Genomic DNA, 19,249 nt, shown 5'->3' with positions numbered 1-19,249 from the left:
CTTCGGTTTGCAGAGCGTCGCGTTCGCGGCCATTGTACCCGACGGGGGTCAACCCCGACACCCTTAAATCGCGCAACCGATACCGCGATTCGAAGCTCGCGCCTCGCTGCGCCGCATCACTTCCGAACAACACCACACCGTTAGCGATAGCCATTCGCCACTCGATATCCAATCTCTGGTTCCAGCTCGGTTGGCAAGGGCCGCAGGAGTCGCTGCGCCGGCGTTGTTTTTGCCAGCGCGTCGGCATCGACCCGGTGGCTTGCCCGGTGGCTCCTGTATGTGGCTCCGCGGCGAGGCGACGGTCTCACCGACTCAAACTCGGGCCGCCCCGCCACCGTCGCTTCACCACGAGTACTTTGGAGTCTTTGGCTTTTTAACGAGATTGTAACTGAAAGTGGGTCAGGTCGCGTCCAATCAGCTCACCTTGCGGTGGGCCAGTGAGTGCCGGCCGCGCGCTCTGGCGGCCAGATTGGGGAAGGGCAGGGTCCATCAATGTCGGTGTTTTAAGAGCTTTCCATTAACTTTTTACGTCATTTTTCTTTCTTTTTTTTCCTTTTTTGAAAACATGGCTGTCTTACGTTTTAGTGCGCTACTTCGTAAGGAACGGTGCTCGATTTTTTTTGCAAGAACTCACCCCTTACATTTTATTTTTCCTGTGGGAGTCCAACGAAACATATTCGAGATTAAGGTTCTGCTATATTATTGACCGATACCTATGGCGGGCGGACCAGCCAGGTGCATCCAGCTCCAGACCGGTGGAGCGGAATGGCCTGCGAGCCTTCCCACACAATGCATATCGCGGGGGTGCTGCAGCCCTGCCTCCGTGTTCCAATGATGGATATCTGCGGCCGGCCGAGGCGGGGGATCAACAAGTCTACTGAGGAAAAATGGCGAAGAGCTTAAGCGAGGACTTACACTACGTTGCAGCCTTGTGGCGATGCTGACTTTGTACTGCATATTAATCATTCCAGACTGTACTGACTCCACTAAAATTCAAAGGGCGAGACATGTGACCAATTTTCAGCGATGCAAAAAGCATAACCGAAGATTGGTCGTTTGCAGATTAATCACCGAAAAAGCTTTTCTCCATGTGAAAAACGTCAGACATCAGCGACACTGGCGCTTGCTTTTCTTAGAGATTTAGAAGATATCTCCCTTTGTTGACCACACATCAAAGTGTACCATTATTCGGTCAGACAGTTATGTCTCGACCCTTGGAGAGGGGCGTCTCACTTTTTGATTTTCAGTGTCTGCTTCCAGTACAACTCACACGATCATTTTCTAGCCTGGAAGGCCTGAAGCGGGACTTCATTTTGCAGAGTTCCAGCCCACCCTCCCCTTCCGAGGGAAAGCAAATTTTCTACGCCACTTGTGTCATTGGGGGAGCCGGGCTGGAGTTGGAAACGGGTTTTCCGGAATGCCTTATGCCGGGCAGAGAGCTAGGCGCTGACGTGGCGTCGGCGGGGGCAGGGTCGGAGGGGGCGGAAATTGATTTCGTTTATCGTACCCCTGCCATGTGGACTGTGAAATTATGAGCTGCTGGCCAGGGCTCTCCGAAACGCGCACCCACTGTGAACCGCAGAACATGGTCGGCGTGCACTGTCTAATTGCTGCCATAAATGAACATTCGTCATCTAGAACGTTTTGTATGCAAAGTTTTGTTGTTTTTGATGTTTTAAAGACATTTGGGTCGTCGGTCCTTATCGCAATGTAGTTTGTTTGGTGTGGACGGACGGGCACCGACACACAGTGGGCCACAAGACCAAAGAAGGCGGTCGAGACCCCTCGTTCGGAGAGCAATCCATTGGTGGAGTCACACGTTCGGTTCGGGTACTGATAAGCAACTCTGAAGCTTAAAACGCATCTGGAGTTTCGGCCGCCTCCACCGATCTTCTGACCCACTGTGGGACTGCAGCTGTCTTCCTTGCGGACACGTTACTTTTCTCGATTGACCAAACGTATCAAAAGGATTTTTAAAACCTTACTTTTTTTTAAACCGGCGAGTTCACTTGCTGTCCGACTTGATTCAGCCGTGTGTACTTGGCGAGTTACTACACCCGTGTCAGCGCGCGGCTCCGGCCGGCCTTCGCTTCCTTAGGTCCACTACAGATTTGGCTGTGCTTGGCGTCGCATGGGCCGCGCTGTTTAGGCTAACAACACACCGTGAAATTATTCAATGCCCGTCCAGAGCCCCTTGGCACAACTCGTGGCAACACTCGATTCCGGCCTGTTGACACGCCGGGCGTGCTTGGCATTCAGCACCCCGTGTTACCCCTGCTGTCCGACAGATTGCAGTATAATGCAGCATTTGCATTTCAAACTAATAATAAATGGACGTGTCTACATTTGAACACGCGCGGCATTTTTTTGCCCGCTGGACGTGTATTTTATTAAATATGAGTGCCCGTGTTATTGCTTTTGTTTTTAATTTACCTCCAGCCATTCTCGCCGGCGGGTAGCTTAGGTCGGAACAACGCACAGCAAAACATATTCTGTAGCTTTTTTTCCCTTCAAATTTTTCACGTTAAGTATCGGACTGACTAACACTTCACCAGAACTCTTGCAACTGATCTAATGACATTTTTGTCCATTCCTCGATAAAAAAAAAGAGTATCTCTCCTGTATGCGCAGCTTTTTGATGCATGTTTGAGCGGTGGCCCGCCGCTCACAGCACTGGCCGCGGCACAGTGTGCCATCACCCTAAAGCACACACGGGCCATGAGTCCCTCGCGTCTCCCGAACACATACACGAGCGCACACAAACGCAAATACACAGAGGCACACACACTTTTCCTAGTTTATTATTATTTCAGCGACGCACCTCACTCAAAATTTTCCACGACGAGAGTTCCTTTGTGAACCACGGTTTGCCGCGGTATCGACACATATACCAAAATCATGTTGTCAAATATATGACCAATTGTAGTCAAAAATACATAGCCAATTATATGTATAAAATCAAATATAAATAGTCAAATGATTCAATTTTTTTTTTTTTTGTCTTTAAATAGAATTTTGAAAAGGGTCTGCCGCGCTCGAAGAAAAACGATGCTACGAATCCACGGCCACGTGGATGACCTATCTCAATACCAAAAGGACAGTAGCGTCGCGCCATTCAAGTCGAAAGGAGAGGGAACAAAAAAAGCAGCTCGCCTCACACTCCATGCATTCGAAACTGTGTGTTGTTGCCATTCAAAAGTCGAGCCATCCGATGTCATGCTGCCAGCATCGGACAGCGGCTTAGGCGATGAGCCCGTGTGTTTGCTCGTGTGTGAGTGTGTTGGTGTGTGTGGGTATGTCTGGCGGCGCATGTATGAGTGTCCGTCTGCCCGCTGTCTGCGCGTGTGTGTGTATGTGAGCTCATGTATGTGTGGCGCCGAATGTGCATCCTCGTCACACACTATACAATGGACGGCGTTCGATATCCTTCCCAGCCCGCGCCACGGCCGTGGCACGGCCATGGCACCACCATCATCGCGCGCAAAGCCAAATAGCTCCCCCTCCTCCGACAATGGCTGCATCTCGCTTGGCACGGACGCACCGATTCGGTGACGCGTGTGACACGTCACGGGGTGCGCAGTGCACACGACCGTCTCGCCTGCGACAGCCGGCAACCGTCTCGCCTGCGACAGCCGGCAACCGGACCGGCGCGCGCCGGTGTCTAATCTGATCCTAATCTGACCGATAGTGGCACGGCGTGCTCGGGGGACACCGCGGGGACACGCAGCGTGCGAATATCCTCACGGGACAGCGAGTAATGCGTCCAGTGATAGTGGAAAGGTTCAAAGTACGGGACAGGACTGCCCTGGGACTGATGGCCCAGACGACGCAGGTCGTTAGACGGCTTTGGTGTGCACGGCAAAAGCAGAACCTGGAATCACCCTGGAAAAACGGGTCCGTATCCCAGGGGCTGCATTAGACTTTCAAAAGAACGACGTCTCATTGACTGCATTCCCTAGCAAATTCTCAGTCCAGTTTTCACGTTGTTAAAAGATGCCGAAGAAAGTGAGTAGTACGTACTAAGATATGTAAAAAGAAAAATATCTTGAAAATACCCGTAGTTGCTCGTCGCAAAGAAAATAGCTTGCGGTATGAAGTTGCGATTCTACAGTGTTTTTTTCCTCTTTCTCACGAAGCAGATTAACTGCAGACTTTTCACAGTGCATATGAGGAGCGAACGATGAGGCTGTTAGAGCCTCTGGCTAGGGTAACACGGCCGTTTCGGTCCATCCACCAGGCTTGGCTTCTCTTCGGATTAACCTAGAGGCAGAACCGAAGCGCTCTGCAGGGATGCTGAAGGCTACTACAGCCTACAGCCGCTTGACCGGCAGCGCGGCTCAGCCCACGCCAGCAGAGCGGCGTTTGGTTTTCCCTCCTTTGCGGCTACACTGCGATACGTCGTCTTGTTTCGTGAATCGCCAGAAGACGATGTAGCCGCAGGGCTCACCAGAACACAGGGACCGCCCCCGCGTGCTCTCATAATTGAATTGCTAATAGCCACGTGGAATTGCAAGGAGAAATAGTGACTTTTGCTCGCTTCAACCCTCTTTGCTAGTGCAGGAGAAAAGTCAAAGTATTCCCTTTTTCCGCTTCTACGATCATTTGGTTTTCAAAGCTTCAACTTATCCCGTTAGAACCAGCATCCTGTAACGGCGGGGGAGGAATTGGGGGCTGGCTCAGCTCCGGAGCTTGTTTCCGCTGAGTACAGTCAAGACCTGTGACCAGTGCTGCTACATTAAAGGTGAGCAAAAGTTCTTACTTTGCCAGCACCTGTCGAATGGGTCCTCGGCCGAGCGCCTGCGAAGTCGAGGGTAGGCAGACACGCACAGCGCGCGCGTTCGGCGGGCCGGCCTACCCTCGTCCTGGCAGGCGCCGTGGCCAAGGCCGCGTACGTAGGCAAAAATTCCAACTATGCACAGGTGTTGAACGAGTTGTCAACCTCAGCGTGCCTGCTACGCCATATCTCGGCTTTGCTTGCGAGAAGTTGCCAAGTAGGCACGTTGAAGTTGACATGATTACATTTAACTCAGGTTCATCCGGGGAATATTACCCTCATAATATGGCAACGTTGCATAAAACCCAAAGCATAAAACCATTTCTATTAAATTTGTCTGAACCCTAAATGTACGGATATAAGTACACAGATATTGCTTCCCGTCCATAAGTAATAACGAAACGGACAGCAAACCTTTGTCTTTGGACGAAATCATCGGTACTTGAAACCAAATTCCGACCGCCTTATGGCTGCACAAAACTAATCCATGGCGTGCAAACCCAGAATCTACAAGGGCTTTAGTGCGAAGGCCGTGGCTTTTTGTACGGCCCGGACACCATTAGCGAAACTTTTGCAGGCAGAGGAGCCCGAAAAAAACAACAGGGCGCGACGCTACAAGAATTTGGAGGCTAATTATCCCGGAATGGACCGGCATTTTAATGAACGCTTTTCGCTTCAATTACGCACCCGCCTTTTTCAAAAACGCCCATTGTTTGGTTGCGGCCGAGAGTGGACGGGAAAGGGGGGAGGGGCGTCCTGAGGGGGCAGTCTCTAACTTGTTTGGAAAACCGGGCGGTGAAGAGGAGCGGAGAGGCGCGAGAAAAAAACAACCGGCAACTCCTTCCCTGCCGCGTCTGGCCGCGTCCCCGAGGCGCAACGCGAAGTTGCCAGTCCGGCATCTCGATGGAGGATGCGGTCATCTCACACAGACACATACATACACACACACCCTCACACACACACATACACGCCGCGAGTGCCAACAAACGAAACAAATTCCAGACCGGACATATAAAAATCACAAGTTTATTTGAGGAACAAAGTTACGTCGAGACACACTCTGCGTGTGTGAGTCGTTTCAAATCTGGGACTCTGACATACTGGCCGAAGGAGGACACCCTCACCCTTAAGAAACACTGTCACAAACTAACCAAACTGCACGCAAAAAAAAATTGTTTGTTCCGGTAAATAGATATACAAGCACGGGCCATTCGTTACATATGGGTACGGTAATGATTCACCCCTCGAAACTTATCCCGCTTTTTTTGTAACTGAACACTGGTAGTTTTTGTGTTTTTTCTTTTAAAAGGGCAGGGATAATCCGTTGATGGGCTAAAGTTTCGGCCCCAGGGAGCGCGCACTGCTCCCAGACGCCGACAACAACCTACCTCATGGGCACGGACGGGAAGGCGTCTCGCCAGACACTGTCTTCGCTATCCTGGCCGCAGCGGCGCACCTTGCAAATGATACACTGGTTCACTTTCACTGGGGCGGCCCGCGGCACCGGGCGGCACCGGGCGGCGCGGCGGTGGACTTCCCTGCGTAAGGCGGCGCGGCGCGAACGGTGCGGCACCGGGGAGGCGGTCAACACGTGTGAGCGGACTGGGCGAGCCGGGCCGGGTTGGGCCGGGCCGGGGCGGAGCGAGGCGGAGCGCCCCGAGCCGAAGCGAAGCGCAGCGAGTCGTCGTCGGGCCGAGCAGGCCGAGCGAGCGCGCTGCCGAACCGAGCCGCGTCTGCTTGTCTGCTCCGCTCGGCCAGCGTGCTGATACGGACAGGGCGCGGCGCGGTGCGGCGCTCGCGGCTCGGGCCCGCTGCCTCGCGCACTGCTTGGGTGGGCGGGGCAGGGCGGGGTGGCGCGGTGGTGGGGGCATGCAGGGTAGCCGGGCGGCGGGGGGCCGGGGGAAAGGGGTAAGTCGCTACTATGAGCTTGCTTCGGGACCACGGAGAGGATTTTCATTGTCCTTCACGCCACAAAGAATGCAAATTTGAACCCCGCCCCCAACTTTTTGCCCGGCACCGCCAAAGGAAATGAAAGCGTTGTTCAATCGTGATCGTGAGTCAGCAAGGAACAGAATTCTTGCCATGTAGTGGTGTCATATAGGGTGGTAGAACAGTTCATGCAAAAAATTAGGTGTCAATTCAACCACAACGGTGACAACTAGCCAACATTTGGTCAGAATTCTCAATTCTCACCCTTCAGTTTTCAATGGTCTGTGAGGGTCGTTCGCAATGCGAAACCTCGCGGTCACATAAAAACCCCACCCTTTAGCTGTTCTGCTCCCTCCGAACGTACGATGGCCCTTCTTCCTCCCAGCCTCGCTCATGCCACGTCGCTTTGGAACATCCCTTTGTCAGCAGCACATCAGCCTGCCAGTCTGCCGACACCTCGCATTGCAGAGTAGCGCGCCAAAAATAAGATAAATTGCAGATCTTTGCCGAGATGTTTTGCTGTCACATGAGGAAGTGCTTCCCTTTCGCATGTGTGGTAAAGCCAGCAAGGAGGAAGACCCTGAGGCTAGCTCTCTGTTATGGATGCATACTTTATCCGGATGCGCAGATTTACTTATGTAGATTGGCCAACAGCCGAGGAAGCTTGCCCATCTGGCTTGGCTTAGCCCATGATTACTTAAAAGAATATAGCAGCAATGATGGTAGCAAAATGCCTCTCAGAAACTTGCGGTTTTCGAGAGGGAACGGAAATTTTAAACGTCCAAAAAAGGTCTAACAGGAAAACACGCAAAATCAGCAAAAGATGTGTGCTGTGCGATTGAGCCTCTGCGCCGCCCGCACACGAAATGATGTAATGACGCATTTTGGTATGTTATAAACAAATTTGTACTCAAATAAACGCACAATATTAAAATTACTAAAGCAAAATATGTACTAAATCATGCACAGCTTATGCGCAAATACGGCAATACTCATAACAGTGAAAGTACATGAAGAGCGCCGCCCAGCGCGGCTTTTCACTCCAGGCGGTGGTTTCGTCAGCGAACGAAGACGCGCCACTGCTGTTTCATAAACCTTATTAAAATCCGCAATATTGTTTGCCCCCTGATTACGGACTGGTTGGGGCCCCGTCGGCCCCGCTGGCCTACGGGGAAGCGATCGAGCTGTTTACCTCCTCGGGTCCTCGTGGGCGGAGGGAGCGTCCCTTGATCTTGGCACGCTGAGTCCGTAATAGGCCGTGCGAGGCGAGGCCCTTGCCGATAGACCTCCCACCCTTGCGGCCACGCTGCCCGGGGAAGACGCGCGCGACGAGCGACCACTAAGAATGTCTTTCAATGCCATATTCTGGGCGAGGTATACTTTATGACCCGAATGTGGATGACGTTACCTCCCAGATTTGGGGAATGAAGGTATCCCTACCAAAATTTGAGCAAAGGGTGTCTGCTATCGATTGAATAGTGACCCAAATTTTGGCGAGGGAACCTGTAATGATTGTCATTCATTCTCATAAATGAGTCTCCCACAAATTTGGGTAATACAGAATACCTCACCAAAAATTTTAGTCCTGATTATGACTCTTATTTTCAGTGACAACAGAGCCCTGTGCGTTTTTTTTTTCTTTTTAGGATCAAGACTGCCAGTGAAGCTGTGGTATTCCGAACGAACAATGTTGCAGCACTGCTACTGTCCTACTGTTACAACAGCATAAATCACAGACAGGCGTTTTTATTCTGTCGCCAACATGACAGTTCTCAGCCTGCTCCCCCATCCCCCCTTGTTTTTATCTTTTCACTCTCTTTTGATTCACCGCGTGTTCTGACTTTGACTGCTTGGAAGGTGAAACAACAGTCCTTGTAAGATAAGCCAGGACAAGGATTATTTTGTCTCCAAATTTATGGACTGCTATGCTATGTCCCTAGACTAGTAAAAATTTGTCTATTGATTCAATGACTTTCGTGTTGAATTAAGATCCGTGGACGAAGCCTAAACGCGACAATCACACCTCTCTCGCCTCGGAAACGAAATATTCAAGCACAACACCAAATTGAATGGTGCTTAGTTTCAACACGTCTGCGGCCCGCAGGAGGCGGCCCTCCACTCAAGGACAGCTGTGCTCTGGGCTGTGCTAGATGCAAAGGGAGGCGGGGGTGGGGGTGTACGTGTCTGGCTGGGCCCGGCCTGGCCGGCACACGGGCCGGCAAGGCACGCCAACATAAAAACCAAATTAGATTTTGTCACTGCAGCTAACGAGGTTTGGCTGACTACCGTTGTTTTGTTCTTGGCAATTAAAAGACAAAAGTAAAGCAAGTTGTGCGGGGGTAGGTTTCGAGTGCACCCACAGCCCCCAACCCTGGAGCGCTATGGAACTACTTTATTTTGTTCCAGCTCAACGCTACATTTGAGCGGCTCGCCAACAAAGAGCGCCCGAAACGTTGACAACTTGTTTCATGAAATAAAATTTTTTGTTTATCCTCTTATCTTTTTTTTTTCTTTTCAGTCTCAATAGGCGTTAACTTGATAAGCGTTGCATAATGACAACTGTGTCTGAAACTTCACCCTTTATGGCACTTTGCCGAAGTTCGGTGCGTAGCTAATCAGTCTGAAAGTGTTTGCGTTCCCGGCCGAGGTGGTTCGAAAGGCGGCTAGGTGGGCTGCGACCGATCCTCGTCACAGCCAGTCCGGCGCTCCAGCTGGCACGGACTCTATGGACATATTTCACCCCCCGAAACTGTCAGACTGTCAGCCGATGGTGGAACAAATCAGGCATTCGGTTTTATCGGATTGTGTCACTACTAGACATCGCGCGTGATAAAGTATAGTTCAGTCGGCAGAAAAAAACACCCGGGTAAAAACTGTGACAAGGGAAAAAGAAACGGAGGAAAGTTGGGCTATTAAGAAGAATGGTTACTTCATGAGAGAAGAAGGTCCTCTCGGTCCCGGTGCCTACATTATGAACAGCGTCAACTCAGATCATCTTGCGAATTCACGATTTAATTGATTGTCATTAATCTGGGCCGCGGTCGCTTGGAGCTTATAGTCAGCTAGTCTGGCCGACAGGCGCGTAAGGCCGGCTTGCTTACCCCCACCTCCAAATACGGCACTCCGCTCGGCTCCCGGCTGCCTACGGCCCGCCGTGGCGGGACAGACACGCTGGGTTGCTTTGAAAAATAATTAAGAGTCGGCCAGCCGCCGCCCGGAGGCGGAGGGGTGGGGGGAGGCTGTTTCGGTAATGTGTTTCGACGACACCGGCCACGCCTTGCCGTGCCATGCGTGTGTTATTAGTGAATAAAGAAAGTAATGGAGTTAATTGTGGCCGGGGAAAGGGGGGGGGAGCGCACGGCAGGGAGGCACACACACAGGCCGAGGAATTGGGGCACATGCGTAGTAGTTTTTCTTAGCAGTCTCGGCAGTACTGCGGCCAGTGACTTACGGAAACAAACTCTACCCGTACTCAGAAAAAAGCTACATTAAATGAATCCAAAAGGTCAAGGAGCTGAGCCAATCAAAATTATTTTGGATCAAGGTGAAAAATGGATATATGCTACGCCGTTGCATTCAACGAAATCTTCTTCTGAAAAACGAAAGACCGGATCTTTACCCGGTCTTTCATAAACTAGGCCATTTATTTTGAAAAGGTAAACTTGTGCACGTTGTGAGCAACGTTTTTCTCTCGAAACTGTTTTTGTTGCACTGACATTCTAGCAAAGAAAAGTTTCAGGCTTATAGCTGCGATGAAAAGGCTAATGTCATTTTCACTCAATCAAATCTCTGACAGCAATAAAAAGCCAATGCGTTGAAATGCAATGAATTTCATACCTCGGCAACTTAATCATTACGTTGAAGGTGCGATAAAGACCCTTCCTTGTGAAATATGAATTTATAATCGCACTTGGACTTTCAGTGTCATGAAATTTAAAAGGGTTAGATGAAAAGACAGAAAACGAGCGACGCTGGGTTCCGCAAGTGAACCAGCAAGGGGGAGTGAGGAGACGCGGAGGGCGGTACGAGGCCGGGCAACGGGCAGCGCGGCGGGCATCGGCACGTCGCCCTTGTCCACGGACCGGATTATTCACCCCCGAATTCAATCAGAGTTTTTGATGCAGGCCGAACGCCGGCTAGAGCGGAAAACTTTGCCTGCCATTTGCCAGAAGTTCGACTTTCACTTGTTTATTTTACAGGCGACGTGTGCCGCCCAGTCGTTGGCCCCACGGCAGCCGGGTCGGGAGACAACGCACGTCTCCCCTTTCTTCTGGAGGCACGGATACGCCTGACGAGGACGACGACACACAGCTGCCGGCGCACAGGCAAAACAGAGCCCGGATCAAGCCCGCGGGCCGCCGCGAGCGATCCGACCAAAACGAGCTTTCTTTCTGCGGCTCGTCTGGGTGGAACGCGGGTGTTCGTTTATCGGGCCCAGTTCGGCGAAGGACGGGCAATATCACTGTGTGCGTGTGTGTGTGGTCTGTGTCTGTGTGCAGTGCGTAACGCCATACCCCACGAGATGGGCCTGCGGTGAGCAGGGCGGGGAGTTAGGGGCGGGGGAAGAGCCCTGATTAGCTGTCCGGGGGGTAAGACAGGGGACACGCCCGGGCGGCCCCCAGTGCCCTGGCCGAGGCCTTGCTGCAGGCCCTGTCCCTAGACCCTGTCCCTAGACCCTGGCCGAGGCCGAGGCCTAGTCGACGCCAGTTAGCCGCCTTTCCCGTTAACGCGCCGAGGCCACCCTGGTGATTGTCGCAGAGGACGCCATGGAGGAGGCCTTTAAGGCCCATGACTCACAGCGCCTGTAAAAACACGCACGTGTGTCATGAACCGGCCGGAGTGCAAGGGACGTGGATGTGGGGTGGACGCGGACGGCCCTGTCCGATGTTCCACGAGTCGTACCTTAGTCGCAACGCTGAACTTCCGTTACAATTCACAATGGTTCCGTCAAAACTAAGGTGCGCCGTTCTTGATTCGTAAAGAAAACTTACCCACGTATTCAGATCTGAAGGATAGGGTGGTTATGCTCCTACTGAGCACTTCAAGAAAGCTGTAATGTTACACTTTGGCTCATTCTGTGGTAGACTCACTTGTAAGTAAACAAGAGTCTCTACGTACCCTAGCCTGGTCGTTGTTCTTGGCTTAGAAGCTTCTTTCAGGAGACCCGCGTTGAGTTCAGATCAACCATTTTCATCTTAGTTCGCGCCCTGTCTCAAAGCTACGTGGACCAGGACTCGGAGGCCATCCAAGATGACCAGTGCGCTCGCGCTTTCTGTCACGGTTCCTCCAGCCACTCCTCGAGGCGCGCTCGTTTTTATGACGCCTGGCCTTGCGCCCCCCGGCCGTCTTGTCTTGGCACGGACACCTGAGCGACTCGTCGCGCTTTTTCTCTTGCCCCTTTTTTAAGCCGAAAAAGAGCAGTAGTCACCCCGGCCGCCCCAGGGAGCCCTTCTGGCGGCGAGCCCGGACATGATGGAGCATTTCCGCCAATTGCTTCTCTTTCGCCCCGTCCGTCCGGCCAGGCCACTGCTCCGTCGACGTGGCGGCCAACGATGAGGTCATCATCATCATCATCTCTGAGTAAAAATACAGAGGTGCGACAGTGTGAAGGGAAGGGCCGTCAGTCATTCGCCGTGACATTTCAGCCAAGCTGGTCCTCTACTCTCGCATCCCCCCCTCAAAAAAAAAGTGTGACCTTGCCCTGCTGGCGCGGTTTTGCTGAGACTGAGCAAGAGGATCTCATTTAAATAATGCGAAAAAAATGCGCTCGGGTAAGGGGCCGTTCAAAAATGACGTCACACTTTTAAGGGGGGGAGGGGTCAGAGAAATCGTGACCAAATGTGACATGGGGGAGAGGGGGATGAAGGCATTGTGACATCACACTTTAAAGTAGTGTAAAATTGCCAAATATAATAGGAGTGAGCCACCAAAAAATGAACTGAAATCAGCAATCTCCGCCTACTTCAGCTTAAATTGTCACTGGCTTAGGTATTTTAGCTGCACTTTCCTCAGATTTTTCCGAACAAGTTAGCGTTAGACCAGATTCGACCGGATTTGCCAATATGCAATCAAATTGTAAGGAAATCCCGATTTAGGCACCTAATTATAACGATGTAGTCGCGTATCTATTCCCGTTGCCAAGAATAACCATTTGGACAATGTGACGTCACGGGGAGGGGAGGGGTGAGTCGAAATAGTGACCAGTTGTGACTATAGGGGGGGAGGGGTCGAAAAATGAGCCTAAAAAGCGTGACGTCACATTTGAACGGCCCCTAAGCCTAAAAACCATTAATGGTGCGCCAAGGACAAGATCCCAGCCCCTTTCTGCACTACTCAGCAAATTTACCTATTCCTTGGTTGACTCCAGTTGACAACTTCAAGGCACAAACACTGGATGAGTCACAAGCCAGGCACATCCGTATGAAGAGTGCCCGGCAGGTTAAATGAATCCACCAGGAATGCTCCTGGTGGTTGACTTGCCAGGCAGCGTCAACCACGCCTCACCCCCCCCCCCCCCCCCGATTTTGACCGCCTCCGCCGGTCTCCTGGCCCAATGTGCGCCGTTTATTACAGTGTGCCCGGAGGTTGAGTCCACGACGTGGTGTGTGCTTCCCGTGCTTCGTGGTGGACGTCAGGCGGAGTCATCCACGCCACGCACTCGGGTTTCCATAGAGTAAACGCGCCCGTTCGACAGACACTGGTGACGCGAAGGGAAGGCCTCGGCGTCGCGGCGTCGCGGCGTCGCGGCTTGCACTGTACTGCACGGGCCGCTCGGCTGCTTCCGCCTTCCGCCCCGAGCGCACACAGTGTGCCGCACAGCGCAGCCTCCGGTTGTTGGCACAACCCGCAGCCGGAGCCGCGCCGAACAAAGGGATTTACAGACTCACCGCCACAAAGGAGGGAATTTACCTTAAAAAGAAACGTAAAAAAAGAGAGGAGGGAAATATGAAGGCGGAGGAATGAGGCTGTCGCCACTCATTTCTTGCTCGGCCCTAACATGTTCCATTCCGAAGACTGGCGCTGCGTATAGGTCAGTTGGGATAGTAATGTTGCGTACTAGTTCTGAGCAATCCAGAGGGAGTGTTCCATTTCTGCCCCTGCCCCATTACTACCCCAACTGGACCCCACGCCTAGGGATGTAAAAATACCGGTAAAATTCAAAGTTACGTAAATAACGGTAAAATACGGTATTTTACCGTATTATACGGTATATTTGGGTAAAGTAAAATTTTATCGTTTTGATCCACTTTGCTGCGATACAGCTTCAAAACTAAGGCGGCTAATCACACTCCGCAGCAAAGGTGTTCTAAAGGAAGGCCCAAAGACCACCCACCCGTTGGAGGAGAGCGATTAGCCGCCTTAGATTAGACGCAGTGGCTGCCCAAAGTCAGCCCAAACGACGATTTCTACACATTTGATACCGTTTCGACGAACTTTGCTGCAATACCTCTCCCAAACTAAGGCGGCTAATTGCACTCCGTAACAAAGGTGTTCTAAAGAAAGGCCCAAAGACCACCCACCCGTTAAGGGAGAGCGATTAGCCGCCTTAGATCAGACACAGTGGCTGCCCAAAGTCAGCCCAAACGACGATTTCTACACATTTGATACTGTTTCGACAAACTTTGCTGCAACACCGCTCCCAAACTAAGGCGGCTAATCGCACTCCGTAACAAAGGTGTTCTAAAGGAAGGCCCAAAGACCAGTCACCCGTTGAGGGAGAGCGATTAGCCGCCTTAGATTAGACGCAGTGGCTGCCCAAAGTCAGCCCAAACGACGATTTCTACACATTTGACACCGTTTTTTTCAAAATTAACAATAGTTTCAAAATTACTAAAAATACCAATTTTACCGGGGCCTGCGTAACATACCGTATTTTACCGTAATTTACCATTCTTTACCGGTAATATTACTTGCTCTTACATCCCTACCCACGCCCCCGCTTCATGCCACGTGGAACTCGCTGAAGAATCAATTTCCATTGTTGTTGTCCGTCGAGGCAGGGCGTGGCGGGGCGTGGCGGGGCGGGGTAGAGCGTGGCAGGGCGTGGCACGGTGCGACAGGGCTTGGCAGGGCGTGGCGTGGCGCCGCCGGCCACCGGAGTCCTCCATGAATCAAGCTAATTTTATTCAAGAGCAGCACTGCGGAACGGCAAACGGGACGCACTGCACTCGGCCTTCGGAAAGCGAGCCTACGGCAGCCTTTGGTGTACAGTACCCACAGTAATACCCAGCCTCCAAAGCCGTGCTGTACCGCCACCGAGCCGCCACCAATGCGGGCCTCCACCAGCGAGAGCCCAGCGCCGCCCGCCCCACCCCGCCTCACCCCGCCCAACCCCGCCCAACCCCGCCCCGCCCCGCCCCACCCCGCCCCACCCCGCCCGACCCCGCCCCACCCCAACCCACACCACCCCGCCCCGCCACGCCCCCGGCCCGTCCATGCAATTTCACTCGTATTTATTTCGAGTGTGCCCAGTGCCAAGGGCAGGCATAACGAAGATAACAACAACGACAACAAAAATGATAATCACACAAACTGGCAACGCGTGGCGTAATCAGAGCAGGGTTTGTCTATGCCGTCGTCGGGAGAAAAACGGTCCAGCCGGCCGGCCAGCCCGAGGGGGAGCCTCGTCAGGCACGCACTGGGCACGCACTGGCCACGTACTGGGCACGCACTGGGCACGCACGCGCGCCGCCCTCGTTTACCTGCAGCTCGTCTGTCTCTCTGTGTGAGTGTGCGTGAGTGTGTGCGTATGTGTGTGTGGGGGGGCGTATGTGCCAGCCTGACAATCAGTCCGTCACCTCCATCATCACCATCATCCCTAATACGCTGCAAGGCCTCGATAAAAACAATTTACAAACTTGTTAGTCCATCTGCCTGTCTGTCTATGCCAGTCGGTCGGCCTGACTGCGAGGCGCTGTCCCTTGCGTCATGTCACCTCTGCCGATCGGTGGAGGTCGTCACCAGCGAGTCGCCGCGCTGCGTTCTGGTTGGCAGGCACCGCTACGGCTAGAGCTGAGCCGCGGGTCGCTAGGGCAGCCAGGAGACTGATTCCCAGAGTGGTTTTCGTCGCTCCGTCTCTCTCGCACTCCTGGGGCGTCCCCCACCGGTGCGAGAAAGACAGAGCGACGCGCCTTTACGCGGCACCCCGTGAGTGCGACAGAGACAGAGCGACGCGCCTTTACGCGGCACCCCGTGAGTGCGACAGAGACAGAGCGACGCGCCTTTACGCGGCACCCCGTGAGTGCGACAGAGACAGAGCGACGCGCCTTTACGCGGCACCCCGTGAGTGCGACAGAGACAGAGCGACGCGCCTTTACGCGGCACCCCGTGAGTGCGACAGAGACAGAGCGACGCGCCTTTACGCGGCACCCCGTGAGTGCGACAGAGACAGAGCGACGCGCCTTTACGCGGCACCCCGTGAATGCGACAGAGACAGAGCGACGCGCCTTTACGCGGCACCCCGTGAGTGCGACAGAGACAGAGCGACGCGCCTTTACGCGGCACCCCGTGAATGCGACAGAGACAGAGCGACGCGCCTTTACGCGGCACCCCGTGAGTGCGACAGAGACAGAGCGACGAAAGCGACTCTCGGAATCCAGTCTGGAGACTGATCAGCCTTTAATTAATCCGTCGGCTTAATCCGCTTTGCTTCCGTTTTAGCGGGACGACGTCTTCGGCCGTCTTCGGCGGCCTCGTTCCCAGCAGCGCTGCCTTCGCTGCGTCTCGCCCGCACTCCAGGACCGTGCCGCAGGGGTGCGAGAGAGAAAGAGAGATCGGAATGAGCGTCCAGGCGCGCCGAGGGCGAGCGAGCCGCGAGACGCAGGCGCGGATACTACAGAGAATGGGGGCGAAGGGGTTTTTGCCTCCCTCGTCCCCTGGCACTCAGATAGCCGCCTGAAAGGTTGGGGGAAAAGCCATACTTTTCCACTGAAAGTGGGCAAAAAGTGCCCCTATGCCCCCATCCCCTCCCCCAGGCCACCTCTGGATCCGCCACTGGAGGCACTGGGCGGAGCGCCCGGATTGCCCAAGCCTTGCGTCGCTCTGTCCCTCTCGCATCCCAACGGGACGCCCTATGAGTTCGAGAGAGACAGCGACGAAACAGTTTTGCGGAATGAGGCCCCCACACCCTAAGCAACGGCCGGCGGTACGGCCTCGTCCAGGGCCTTCATGGAGGACGCTGCACCGTTCCCCCTCCCCGACGCCGACCTCGAGGCCGTGAAGGAGTGCCGTCGGATGATGGGGCCCGCACGGAAAAAAAGGATTAGTTGTAACAACTAACATGTTAGTTGGAATGCGGCCAACTAAGATTTTAGTTGCTGCGACTAAAAGTTTGCTGCAGGAACAAAAATATTAGTTTAACCAACTAACAAATTAAAGTTGGTACAAGGATAAAGTTTATTGTGCCTACAATATGTTAGTTGTGATGACTAACACGAGCGTCACGAGAGAAAAGAAACATCACACAAGAAAAACCTTCAGCGGGTATCGATCGCGGAATCTGTGATCTGAGAGCTGCTGAGGCTATCCACTGCGCTGTGGTGAGCTGATAGCGGGAGAATGCCTAATGACGCTGATACAGCAAACTGACCGATGCTAGGACAAGCGACGATTAAATCATCGCCCGAAAGTCGGGTCTCCTAAGAATGTCCGCAGCGCAGTGGGCAGCGTCTCTGATCGACAAGCGACAGGTCCCGTGTTCGATTCCCGCCCCAGATTTTTTCTGTACGTGGTTTTTTTTTCTTCCGTGACGCTCGTGTTAATCCTGACAACTAACATAGTGTTGGCATAATCAACTTTATCCTTGAGCCAACTGCAGTTTTCTAGTCGTTTCAACTAATAAATTCGTTAGAGCAGCAAACTTTTAGTTGTGAAAACCAAAATCTTCTTTGGACGCTTTTCAACTAACATGTTAGTTGTCACAACTAATCCTTTTTTTCCGTGCGGCCGGGCCGGCCCGGGGGAGGGGCAAACGACTTCCCGGGCGGTGGACACGGTCCGAGGTAGGCACGTCACGTACTGCATGTGGGGGCGGGCCACGCGCGGCCGGGGCGCGGGGCGGGTGCGGGTGCGGGGCGGGGCTGCAGGTGCCGACGGCAGAGAAAGGGCGTCATCAACACAGGTGCGGCGTCCTGAGGTCAGGGACGACGAGGACGACGACGAGCAGGACGACGACGAGGTGGAGGAGGAGTACGCCGGCGAGGACGACGACGACGCGCTCATCCGTCGTCGGCAGGAAGGAAGCCCCGGTGAATAGGTCCAAATAGGCCGTGGCAGGCGTCGACCCTAACCCCGGCCAACACCAATAGCTGGCACGCCGACACGCACCGCACGGACGGCGACGGGGAGCGAGGAGCAGCGGGGGAAGGGGGCGCGCCGACACAATGCGAGGCGAGGGAGGTCCCCGACGCGGACTGATTGCCGCCAAAACATCGGGGACAAATACGCGTCGTCGTGGGGGTCAACATTGGCTGGATTAGGACGGCGAACGCGACTGGGCGGGGGAGGCGGGGCGAGGAGGTGCCAGCCATTCAGTCAGCCAGCCAGCTGGCCCCGTCCATCCAATCGGCGGTGCAAAATCGGATCCGACTCATTGAAACGGAGGGACAGAGCGTGGCTGCGACCGCAGGCCCGTGGCGGTCGACCGCACAAACGCAACAGCCGCGCGGCTGCAGCACACTGGCACCCTCCGTCCCTCCCCTCCCTTCGCCCCCTCTTGGGGCCCCGCGCCCCAACACTCCGACGCGCCCGTTTTGTCGTCCCTGATCCAGATCCATGAATCGCAATCAGACCTTAACAATTCACGGCGCGCTCCGGCCGTGCTGCCGTCGGCTGCCGTCGGCTGCCGTGCCTCAAACCCAGACCTGTCCCTTAATAAACCACGCCTCCGGTCCGAATCTCCGCTTTCCGCTCTCCGCGCCGTCGTCCGTCGATATGCCCTATTTTGGGCGCTCCACCTCCTCTCTCTCTCTCTCTCTCTCTCTCTCTCTCTCTCTCTCTCTCTCTCTCTCTGTCTCTCTCTCTGTCTCTCTCTCTCTGTCTCTCTCTCTCTCTCTCTCTCTCTCTCTCTCCCAGTGCTGCCACACGAGCCGGCAAAAATTCCCACTCAGCGCCAGTGTCAAAAGTGTTGCCAGTCTCAGCCTGACGACAGGGGTAGAAAACTTCGCGACAGCACGGCTGAGATACTGCCTTGCCTGGTGAAAATTAAATGCACTTGGACGATTTTGTACATGGCCTTTCACGATTCTGTGATGGCAGACTGAGGTTGGCAACCCTATCGACATGCATGGTGGGAATGTTTTGTCTACAGGTGTGGCGGCACTGTCTCTCCCCGAGTCGTTGTTTCGCTCGCCACTGTCGCCACGAGGTAATGCGCGTCCTGGCGGTCCTGGAGCGGGGCGACGCTGCGACCGAAGGGCTGGGGGGCAGGCTGGCGAAAAGGGGAGGCTTTTATTCGGCGAGGAGGGCGAAGGGACTGGGGGGGGCGCAAGAAGTGCGTCCCGAAGTTGGAGGTGGCGGGGCGGGGCGGGGCGAGGCGGGGCGCCGCCC

At 54.0% G+C, this 19,249-nt stretch overlaps 1 protein-coding gene across 1 annotated transcript in view; it reads right to left on the bottom strand.

Moving 5' to 3' along the window:
- The window catches only part of LOC117652997 (probable G-protein coupled receptor No18), a 99,804-nt gene extending 93,508 nt beyond the window's left edge, over window positions 1–6,296 (bottom strand). The window contains exon 1 of the mRNA XM_034398317.1: window positions 6,163–6,296. The gene's annotated coding sequence lies outside the window, so the exon portion shown is untranslated. The remainder of the gene's footprint in view (window positions 1–6,162) is intronic.
- Window positions 6,297–19,249: the final 12,953 nt, after the last annotated feature.

This window comes from Thrips palmi, unplaced genomic scaffold (genome assembly GCF_012932325.1).
Source record: "Thrips palmi isolate BJ-2018 unplaced genomic scaffold, TpBJ-2018v1 HiC_scaffold_8, whole genome shotgun sequence".
In the NCBI taxonomy this organism is placed as follows: domain Eukaryota; kingdom Metazoa; phylum Arthropoda; class Insecta; order Thysanoptera; family Thripidae; genus Thrips; species Thrips palmi.
Note: the sequence above shows the minus strand (reverse complement) of the source record. Positions and strands in the feature narration are given on the sequence as shown.